This window comes from Oreochromis aureus, linkage group 22, assembly GCF_013358895.1.
Source record: "Oreochromis aureus strain Israel breed Guangdong linkage group 22, ZZ_aureus, whole genome shotgun sequence".
Classification (NCBI taxonomy): domain Eukaryota; kingdom Metazoa; phylum Chordata; class Actinopteri; order Cichliformes; family Cichlidae; genus Oreochromis; species Oreochromis aureus.
The window spans coordinates 23937403-23948750 of NC_052962.1; the positions used below are offsets into that span (position 1 = coordinate 23937403).

At 39.3% G+C, this 11348-nt stretch overlaps 1 long non-coding RNA gene across 1 annotated transcript; it reads left to right on the forward strand.

The window, feature by feature from the left end:
• Positions 1–10166: 10166 nt before the first annotated feature.
• Positions 10167–10850, forward strand: LOC116319413. The gene is made up of 2 exons (XR_004199378.2): positions 10167–10626; positions 10707–10850. It is a non-coding gene; the product is annotated as an uncharacterized LOC116319413 (long non-coding RNA).
• The last annotated feature ends 498 nt before the right edge of the window (positions 10851–11348 follow it).

Genomic DNA, 11348 nt, shown 5'->3' on the forward strand with positions numbered 1-11348 from the left:
TTCATATGTTTCTGTGATAGATTCATGCTTAATTTAGTTCATGTATTTGTTGGAAAGAATTAAAAGTTTATTGGATAAGATGATAAAAGTGTAGCATTGATTAAAAAACTTATCTAAAATATGTGGTTAGAAAATAATGGCTTGTTAAAGATGTAAAGTGCTGTAAGGTTTGTATTAGGTAGAGTTTGTAATGGTCACATGACCAGAGTTTGACTGAGAGCACAAGCATGGCATTGTGGGTCAGAGCTAGCATAGATACAGAGCTACAGATGCGGCTACAGCCACAACATTAATGTTATTCTGCATGTCGTCCAAGAAGCGCACACGGTATGGTTTCATGTATATTTGTTTATATAATGTTGCATATATGTTCTACATTGGTAAAAAGAGGACATTTTCAGTAATATCCATTATTTTGCATTTTTCCTGTTCTGCTTGCTCAAGAATGTTTATGGACAATAACATGAGAGACTTTGATAAGATAAAAGACATTTATGTTGTAAACTTTGTGTTTCTTCAGTTTTCACGGTGTCTGAGGACAATAAGAGAGAGAGAGAAATAAATTTCCAAAGACATCAGTATGATGCGTGGCCATTCTTTGTTGGACCCCTGTAGTTACAATCCCTTTTAAATGAAAGAAGCCATGCAATCCAGCAATGAAGACATGTTTATCTTCACCAAACAAAGGGAAAAGTTACCATGGCGAAGTATTTAATTTATGTCATGCAAATAAGGTTACAATTCTTTGTTAACCTAAATTAAAGCAAGCTCTTTCTGCTTGGATAGTAAATTTTCTTTTTATTTGTTGTGGTTTTGTGATGCTGGTTATGATATTCAGACTCAGCGCATCATCACAAAGGTAATGGACATGGCACAGATCTATTAACTGCATTAAAGGCAAAGTTTGAAGGATGCACTTAAAGATTAGAGCTGCAGCACGGGGCAAGTTTCCTTGCCCAGTGCACCTTTACCGAATGGGCCTCATTATGAGTGCTACCCTTGGTAAAATGTAATTTTTTGAAACTACACGTAACATTTTGAAAGCATCCTGACTTTAAGTTCCTAAATTTATCCATTTCAGCTATGATAGGGCAGGAGGCTGGGTACTAACCTGAACAGGTTGCCAGTCTTCTGCAGGAGAAACACCCTTTTTTGTGTGTGTAACAAAACCCAAACCAAGAAGCTGACTCCCTCGTGCAATCACCTAAATGTGTGTTTAATTTGCAAGGCACTATGATACTGAGGTGATTTATTGAGGGAATAAAGAGAGATAAGCACAAAAGGGAGATAAAGAGAGAAAAGCTGAGGCAAAGTGAGCAGGGCTTTAATGAGAACACCGGGTACAAAGACACATCTAGCCTCTGACAAGTCATTAGTTGCTCCTGTAGCATAAATTGTCTGTTTTTGCCTTAGAGGTTGCAGACAAGTGTATTTGGTATCACTGTCTGGTTTTCAGCAACTCTGATGTTCTGGCACCAGACATCCTGCTGACAACTACATCTCAACAGGCAACAGGCAAGTCAACATCTTTGATAAACTTCACAACGCCCCCTCCCTGGTCTTTCACCATGTTTATGTAATGCTGCCAAATGTCGCAAGATGTCTTTTCCTCTCAGTCAAATGTTATTCCACCGAAATGAGGACAGCAGGGGTAAATTTGGGACCGCACATTTAGGAATGATAATTGTAAGAACCGGGCACCAAATGTGACATGGACCAACAGATGGATTTGAATACTGAACGTTGCATTTCTAATTTGAGGATTTGCATACGAACATTGTATTTCCAATCACAGAAAATTCTCAAAGGCCTCTTTCTTTGCAGTCATGCAAAGAAAGAGGCCTCAGGAATGAGTGAATGAAATAATCTAGCAAAGGCCTGACATTTGTGTCATCCAGCTGTATAACTCACTTCCTGTTACTTTCGCTTCATGACGGTAGTGTAATGATTACAATAAGTGGTTCTCAGAAAAGAGGTTCAGCTCTCATAATGACGTACTTACAATTATAATAGGTTTGAGTTTTGAAAGGTCTCGGTTTCTTAATCCTGAAATAATATGAAACTTGCTGACTGACACCTTAATTGACTTGTCAGAACGATCACTTATTCTTCTTACGTTGAGGACACGGGGGGAACAAGTTCTCCGATTCTTTTAAGCACTAAAAGTAACAAAGAAAAGTTTTGCAATCACATGTGAGGTCTTGCAAGTCTAAATTGGTAGAAGCATATCTACTGGTTGGTTATTAAAATCTATTGTAGCTAGCTGCAGAAGATAAAACCATTTATGATGTCCTTAAGAAATAGGAAAAAATAAAATCCTGTAAAGACCCGACACAGCACCTGAGAGATAGATCTGACCCTTCAGATGATCTGTCTACCGTTCACTAAAGCTTCATCAGAAATGGTCTATGTGGTGGAAGTGTTGAAGAATTAAGGCGGTCATACCAAATGTAGACTTTCAACACTTGCTTGAATTGTAAAAACTCTGTTTTTGCCTTAATTACTGCATTTCCATGCATGTTTGTGTATGTTTCAATAAACTGCTCCATGTATTTTCCATTTTCCTGGCAAAACTAAAAAAAACGAGGGGTGAATTAAAACATTTACACAGCACTTTATACTTTGCTTTCCACGATTGGCCTTGGCTGGTGATTTTGTAAAATGTGTTTACATGCACCACTTTCTCTACATTTTAAGTGGACCACGTCTTTTTGTCTTTGCAATTGCAATGATGTCACCGCAGAGAGTGTTTACAACGGAGTGGTGCACCACTAAAATGTTTTTCATCAGAAATGAGTAAAGCCAACAACTAATTATTAAATTGGTTACTTTTGGCCTTCCAAGCAGACTGCAGTGGGAGGCGAGGTGATGCACTCGTGAAAAAACAGTGTTTGTCGTGTGTAGCATTACATCATGGAAACGGGACAGTCCATGTAATGAAGTGCTCTTTTTTTCTGCACGAGAACGTGGGACGAGATTTTTGGGGGGATCACCTGTGGAGGATGTGGAGGGCTCAGTTGGTAATATGTGCTGTGCTCTTAGTGCTGAACAGGAAATCCCTTTTATTGCCATGACAACGCCTTGTACCTACGTTGTAATGGCGTCAACCAAGTCCCTGAGCCGCACAGCAATACTTTCCCCAGTAAATCAAAGAAAAGATTTCCTTTTAGCTTGAGTCATGTCATGATCTTATGTCAGGAACAGGATATGACGGGAACAGACTTGTCTGTGCCCTGATTAGAGCACTTATCACCAGATGTGAAAACTGTAGGTCTGGTATTTTATACTTGCAGTCATTTTCAGCTGCAAATAACTCCATAAAATTCAGGTCAGCTGTTAAAATCTGATTTCCAAAGTTGCTTTCTTCACAAATAACGTGAAGTACACAGAGGTATGTAAGAAAATACCTTCCATACATACATACATCCATTTTCTTTCCAGTTCACGTGACTCCTGGAAGTGGCTACAGTTTTTCTGATTCTTTATTAGTTTATTTAAAAACTGGTCTATGGCAGGGAGAAAGAGGGGAAATTAAAATGCAGCTCATGGAGATTTTTTTCATTGTAACAGTGATTTTTGATCACCACAATTTTTCTATTTGTCTGACGGGCAACTTCATTGTCTTTTCAACCTGCCATTCCCTGCTTGCTCACTTTGTATACAGATTGCATTGTTAGTTATGGGGTGCAAGTGATGGAGATTTCATCAAACATTTCATTTTGATGCCACACTTCCGCTCCCCTTTTAAAATTCATTAAATTCTTATTAGTACATGAGGATCTGCCCGGCCTTCCCCATACCACAGCCTCAATTCATGATTCTCCATCTGCCGTTGTCCAGTCTTAATGAAAATGTGGTCTCAGCAAGTAAATTACTGATAAAATTTGAGCGGTGTAAGTGTGAATTTTTGTGCAAGAATCACTGCTTTAAGGACACAAGCAAGAGCTGTGCTAATATACCCCGGGTGTTTTTCCATTATCGCTTACCGTAATGTTGGCCATTAGAATAAGCAGTCATGCTAAGCTGGTTATGAATTCAATATTTTAACCCAGTTTCCTGAGTGTTCGCATGAAAAAAGTGGTGCTGGGATCACATGACCAATCATAATCAGGATAAGAGCAGAGGGGCTAATTTTTACAGAGGAAGATCAAACCATCTGAAAGTAACACACATTCTGCAGACAAATCAGCCGTGAGTGTGTGAGAGGTAAAGCTCTGTGTCGTAGTTTAGTAGTATTAGTGCTGTATGAATATGTGAGACTGAGAGGGATACACTGTAACAATAATTCAGTGTATTTAAAACCTGGAAAGAAAGGCATCAAATATGTAGACTGTATGAGTTAGCAGACTTATCCTTGTCACAGCTGTATCATTATGACAGAAAAGAATCTGATGGATTACAATAGAGTATTTCATTTGATTAATGTTTTAAAGACATTTTTATTTTTTTTCAGCTGCTGTCTTGGTGGTTTTTAATTATCTCAGAGCAAGTAGAGCAAGTCTCAGAGCTTAGATTATGTATAAATTTGATATAAGGTCCAGGTGCTTTGTTTTAGGATCATATATTAGTGTCATGGTCCTTCGGTCCATCTTCTTCTGTCTCTCTCCTCATTTTTTGCTCTCCTCTCCCCTGTCTGTTTGTGTTTCTCTGTTTTTGAGAACTTTAGACCTTCCTACTACCCGTACACGGAGGTCTCAGGGATTCCAGGAATGGCAGCGTTATTTTTCAGAGAACTGATTCGGTGAATTTTTTTATTCCGATCTCAAACATAACCTGCTCCCAAGCAGGTTTGTCCTACAGCACAAGTACAGAAAACCCAGGCTTAACCCTGAAATTATGTGGATGACCTGCAGGTCGCTGAGCAGGAAATAAACCAAAATAAAATTTAAGATCGACAAATAAAATACACTGTAAAAAAAAAAAAAAAATCCTAAAAAAACAGTAATATTTCGGCAGCCGGGGCACCAAAATAATAACAGAAAATAACAGAAAATAACTTTCTCATAAAAATACGGTTATTTTTAGTAATGACAATACAGTTTGTTGCCCTAATTTTACATGGGATTTTGCCTTTTTCAAGTGCTTTTAAACATTAAATTAGGAACATGTTAATGTGATTGAACAATGAAATTACCTATAAACAAGGCCAATGAATGCGGCAATATGAATAATAATACTTAAATGTACAGAAATATACAGTTAACAGTTGGTTTAAATAATAATAATGGATTGCATTTATATAGCGCTTTTCGAGACCCTCAAAGCGCTTTACAATTCCACTATTCATTCACACACTGGTGGAGGTAAGCTACAGTTGTAGCCACAGCTGCCCTGGGGCAGACTGACAGAAGCGAGGCTGCCTTATTGCGCCATCGGCCCCTCACCAGTAGGTGAAGTGTCTTACCCAAGGACACAACGACCGAGACGGTCCGAGCCGGGGCTCGAACCGGCAACCTTCTGATTACAAGACGAACTGCCAACTCTTGAGCCACGATTGCCCTAAATAATGTTATTTGATGTAAAAAAAAGTTTATAAGAACCATTTTATATATTTTTCCATAGCACTACATTTGAATTTAACAGTTCAATCTTTCAAATAACAGACAAATATTTGTGAAATTATGATACATTTGTGAATGTATTTTAACAATCTAAATATGCATATGTGCAGACAAATATATTTAACAAACAAGAAAATTGTTTTATTACATTTACAGTGATTTTACGTTATTTTACATTTGAAATGTAAAATCAGTCTATTTATGTAAATTTAATGATATTCTAGAAAAACAGTACACAACTGTAAAATACACAGTAAAATACTTTTATATTACAATTTTTTTTACAGTGTAAATTATTACGAAAAACAGGAACACAAAGGATCCCTAACGAAACAAGAGATGAATGGAAAAATGGAAAAATAGATCTGTCCAGTCATCCAGCCACTCATTCTCTTATTCATTTGTTTTCAGGACTAGGCCAGCCAATCCAAGGTAACATTGAGGCTTTCCTAGGCCAGCAAAAGAAATGTAATTTCTGGGTTCACCCTGGGGCCTCTCTCCAACAGGACATGCCCGGAACACCTCTTTTTGGCGTGGAGGAGTAGCAGCTCTATGAGTCCCTCCTGAAGAACTGAAATTTTCTCATCCAATCTCCAAGGCTGATCCCAGCCATGATTATTTCTTCCACTTGTATCTGCAGTCTCATTCTTTCAGCCACTACCTTGAGCTTGTGATCATAGGCCAGGGTAGGGATGTATTGTGACTGCAATCACCTTCTCTTTTACACTCAACTCTCTTTTCATCACAATGGAGCGTTACAGCATCCACATCATTGAAAACAAAACATGGATGAAAAGACAAAAAACAAGACGAGACATCCAAATGGGTTTAAAGAGGGATTATTATCACACTACAGTTTTATTTTCCATTGTTTAAATGCAAATAGGCAAATATCGTTTTATTTTTCTTTGAGGAGTGCTTGTTGGAGCTTTGAATGTCAAGACTCTAGAAAATGTCAGCACAAGAGGGAGGTGGCTCGAGTCTCTCACAGTAACATCTGGACACTCCCACGAGACCTTCACACTCTGCCTGGTGACTAGAGCCTTACTGTATGTTCAGTATACTCACCCTTCTCACTTCAACACCCTCAGAATGACACCCTAAACTCACAGGTCAGGTCCCCCTCATTCTGAACTGTTGATGATTGCAAATTTGATCATCTACACTGCAAACTGTCTCAGTCCGCTCATTTCTAAACCACACGTCTGATTCACCTGACCTCAGTTTCAGTGTTTTCTGTCAAACATCAACGCATAACTACATGCACTCACACTGCAGAACACAAGTTTCCAGTGTGCACACACGAGGCCTGTTTACTTTTTAACCTATGCTAATCACCGAAGCTTATCACGAAGCCTACTCAGACTGTCATGGTTTGGTAGAAATGAACAGAAAGCAGATGGCTCCAGAAGAAGATGAGAATTTCTCAGAGAGAACGGTATATGAGGCAGTAAACAAGCTGAGTGGCAGTACAGTACTGGCGAGGCTGAAAAATCACCTGCAAAGTGCAGTAAATCTAAAAAGAAACTACTGAAAGTAAAAGTTGTTTAACTGAGATAATGAAATAATAAATAAGGCTTCTATTTGGTTGAAAAGATCCTGTTTTCAAGCTGCATTTCTTTTAATCATATAAAACAACCATTTTGCCCCCTCACAGTAACATTTTTATCACCAAACCTACAAGAATTTTTACAAGCTCTTCTCAGGCACTTTACATTATTTTGAATATTTTATATATTGTAGCATTCTTGCTGCAAAGAAGCCCAATGCAGGGTTTTTGCATGCAGGAAGTCCATTTATTCATTACCTATATCAAGTTATTCTTCTGCAGGATTTGAGTGATTTACAGATACTTTGAATTTAATGTTACTGACTAAACTATCCTTCACACTCTATGATAGAGGAAAATGTAAAAACTCCAAACAGTAGGGTTAAGTTTAAAATCTTAGATCTGTGGAGAAGAAGTAGATACCGGATGGCAAAAATTGCACATGCTCACAGTTCAGGGTCTTCTTCTTTGAACTGTAGACCCGCAGACTCGAGTATTTTTAATGAAGTATTAAAACATAATATGCAAATTAACAAGGTCTACTTAATACGCCTAATCCTTGACTTCTTAATATTCTCTTTTTTGTTTTTTTCTTTAGGGACGATTCTGTTAAAGTTCAGGCTTCAAGCCACAGGAATAAACAGTCAGCTGAGACACTGAAGGTCAGAGGTCAAATAAACAGATCTACAGTTAGCTGAAGGAATGCACTCAGATGAAACAAACAACTCCAATAGCCACTGGGCAAGAAGGTCGGACCTCGGCAACAGGAAATCCAACTGGAGGCAGGGAATGGACACTGTGAGGTCATCTCAAGGGGAGCAAAACTTGCGGGCCTTATTGGCAAAACTGTAGCAGCTTAGTTTCGCCATCCACTACGTATGTTCAAATAATTGCTTCAGAAAACTGTGCTGGTATCCCTACAGCCTAATGTAAATCAATGCAAGAATCAGCTATAAATTCTACTTATGAAGCGTATAATTTTCAGCTTTTGTTGAACCTGAAAACTGAATTACTTTTTGTTTAGACATTTAGACGACACTAACATGGTCACAGATTCATTAAGGATATTGTTGGGCAATAGACAAAAAGCAAGAAGCACTTTCCATTATTTGCCAAGGTATAGAACAAATATCAGGCGAATCATGAGATTTGACTGCATGTGTAAGGGGGATAAAAAGGAGTGTGTAGAACCAAACTCTAAATGCTGTGAAAGTAAAATTGGTGCAAAATTTGTGTTTAAGCATATTGTCATCCATCCACACATTCAGACTGCAGAGGAGGGCATATTAGATGGCATTAAAATGGAGGACTTTGTTTGAAAGCTCCATGATTTCGGGCACTCACATAACACCTGGATCAAAAAGACGAGGCTCTTCAGTGTCCACCTCCTACACCCTACACATACTCACTGGCCTGACAAAACAAAACACCGAACCACTACCTTTGTTTTCTTGCCATTATTGCTCGAGAGTCTGGTTAGCATAGGCAGTGTGTGGGATAGATGTCCTGCCTTAATATATTCTCCTGTAATTTATATTCATTATGCCATTTGCCTGCCTAATTATGATTGTGGCAGAGAGGGAACGGGCTGACTAACACTCTCTTTCCTGTCCTCTCAATTCTTATATGAGCTCTCCTTTTTAGCCATGTTTGAGAAATTGGTTTTCAGTCCAACTCTGTTGTGCTGGTCTTTGTCATTATCAATTCATCTCCAGCCTGGTGTAACTCAGCCTCTCATATATTTATGATATCGCTGCCCAAGGGTCACCAAGACACTAAACCTATTAACAAAGATTTGGTAGCTGTGTAGACTTTCCTGATCCTTGTCTTTGCTCGTGTTTAATATGCATACTCTCGACTCACACACTGGGCCATGTGATGAGTCAGAAGCGGGGGAAACACACAGTGCTCTCAATGTGGGTGAAGCACACAGAGCAGAAGATTGAAGGGGAGGGCTGCAAGATCAACCACACAGCTCTGTGTGCAGGGATCAAAAGAGGATAATGTGAATGGTTGATCAAGAAGGTCGGGTGCTATTACCTCATTACCATTAGGACATGCACCCAGGTGATGTAATAAACCAAAAAATCTGTGAGAGCCACGTGCCTCACTTGGGTTTACTGGTCACTTGAAGGGCTTGCAGATTTCTTCGTGCTACTTTCAGTGGCTTCAAGTTACAGGACGGCTTCTGAAAATCAAGGCAGGAGAAACAGTCCCACACCTAATCAGTTTTTATTTGATTTATTTATTTGTTGGTTTGTTTAAATAATGAGTTTAAGATCTGGAATTGTTTTGTAACCTTCAGATAAAGCAGGGTGAGCTCATTTCTCTTTTTTCCACTTGTTTTCCACTAAACTAACCATTTCCTGTCTGTTGCTTCATGTGAAAGAAATGAGAGTGGCATTGGTATTCATGTGCACCTTAACCTTCGACAAATGAGAAGAGGTGAATCTGAAATCTCAGGTTCATCAGTACCTCAAATTAACAAATCAGATACATTTTGCATCAACACTTTTTAGTCATTTAAAGCTATTGCCTTGTTCCAACCTCATCACTCAGCATCAAGATAGAGTTGTATTAAGAGGGTAGCTGTAAATAAACAAACTGCATGTTGTGCTTATTTTTCTTTCTTCTTCTAACTTTTCCAGATGGTATTGCATGGTGTATGAAAATCAGATGATGTTTTCCTGCATAACTCCATCCATTTTGGCATGATCCCCAACAGCAGTGTCTGAAATACAGCCCCAAATCATGACAGGATCTCCACTATGTTTTACAGATGGTTGTAGTTGGATGGATGGATGGATGATGGATGATATTCTCTTCATTAAGAATGGAAGGGACAGCCAGTCTTCTACTGAGGCAACAGGGCCACATGGATTTTTCAGGTTCTTTATCAGGTCTTTGTTGGACTTGTTCCCTATTTCTTAAAAGCATGATTGCTAAGTCCTAGTTATCTGCCACAGATGACACAAGTTTTTAGGCCTGCCACTTATTTTGTCCTCCACTTGTCCAGTTTCCTCAAAATCTTTAAAGACACACTGCACATCATGCTGAGATTGTCATGGTCTGCAGTGGGTGGCTGGAATTTCCATAAGGCTCCTGAACTTACCTGGGATCCGCCCTTGGGCAGGGCCAACTCCTCCAGCTCCTGCACACCTGGAGCCTATTGCAGGCAATCAAGCCAGAGGGATTTAAGCCACACGTTGATGTTCGTTCACTGCCAGTTCGTCATCAACTCATGTTGGTAACAGGCCTGATGCGTCAAGTTCTCGCTGTGATTTACCTTACTAACAATACTTTCTTGTGCTGCAGTTGCTGTTTTCACCTTGCCTCATGCTCCACCTCTGGACTCAGGATACCAAGCAAACATTTTGAAAATCACTCTGTGCCTCACCTGCCTGCCCTCCTGCCATCACACTGAAGACCCCGGATCTCAGGTCAGCCTTGTCACACCACTCAGCCCCCCCGGATTTTCATCACCCCCCTCTCAACACTCTATGTCCCCAACTGCAAGTAAGAGTAGCTACTCTTATAACTTACCACTTCAGAGCTACCTCCACTACCTCCTTAACTCCACTGTCTTCTCTCTCCAGTGTGACTGTTCCCTGCTCAGCTCCACTCTGCATCTCAGGCCCCGTTCCCTCGCCCTAGCCACGCCACGCCAAACTCCACGTCTTATTGTTTTTTGTCCTTGCTACGTTTCTTGCACTCCAGCCTAATAAATTATTGTTACATCATCTGCTGTCTCAGCTCTGGGTTTCTGCACCTGAGTCCTGTTCTGTATAGACCACTCGGTCCCCTGACAGAGATATACCGAGTTTCTCGTTTGATTCTTTGTATCTTCTTTTGATTTAGCTAGCTTTGTTATGCTAAAATCATTCAGGTCAGTATTAGGTGGCTTAACAAACAAAAAAAACCATTCATCTGAAATTTGTCAGGTAAAAGGACTGGATTAAAAATTAGTCAAAAACCAGTCAATCTCCCAAAAAACATTAAAAGATCTTCAGAAAGCCTGGAGAACTATTACTCAAGACCACTTTTAAAGAAAGTCTGGCTCCTTGGAAGCAAATTTAAATAAATGAGAGGTGGCTCAAGATTTACCATATGAAACCACACATTGATGGAGCTACATTTCATTCAAAGTAGATGTTAAACTGAACACTTAATAATCTTTTACTAAAGTAAAAATTACATATTATTAAGTGTACAAATGTTATATTTCAATACTGTGAGGA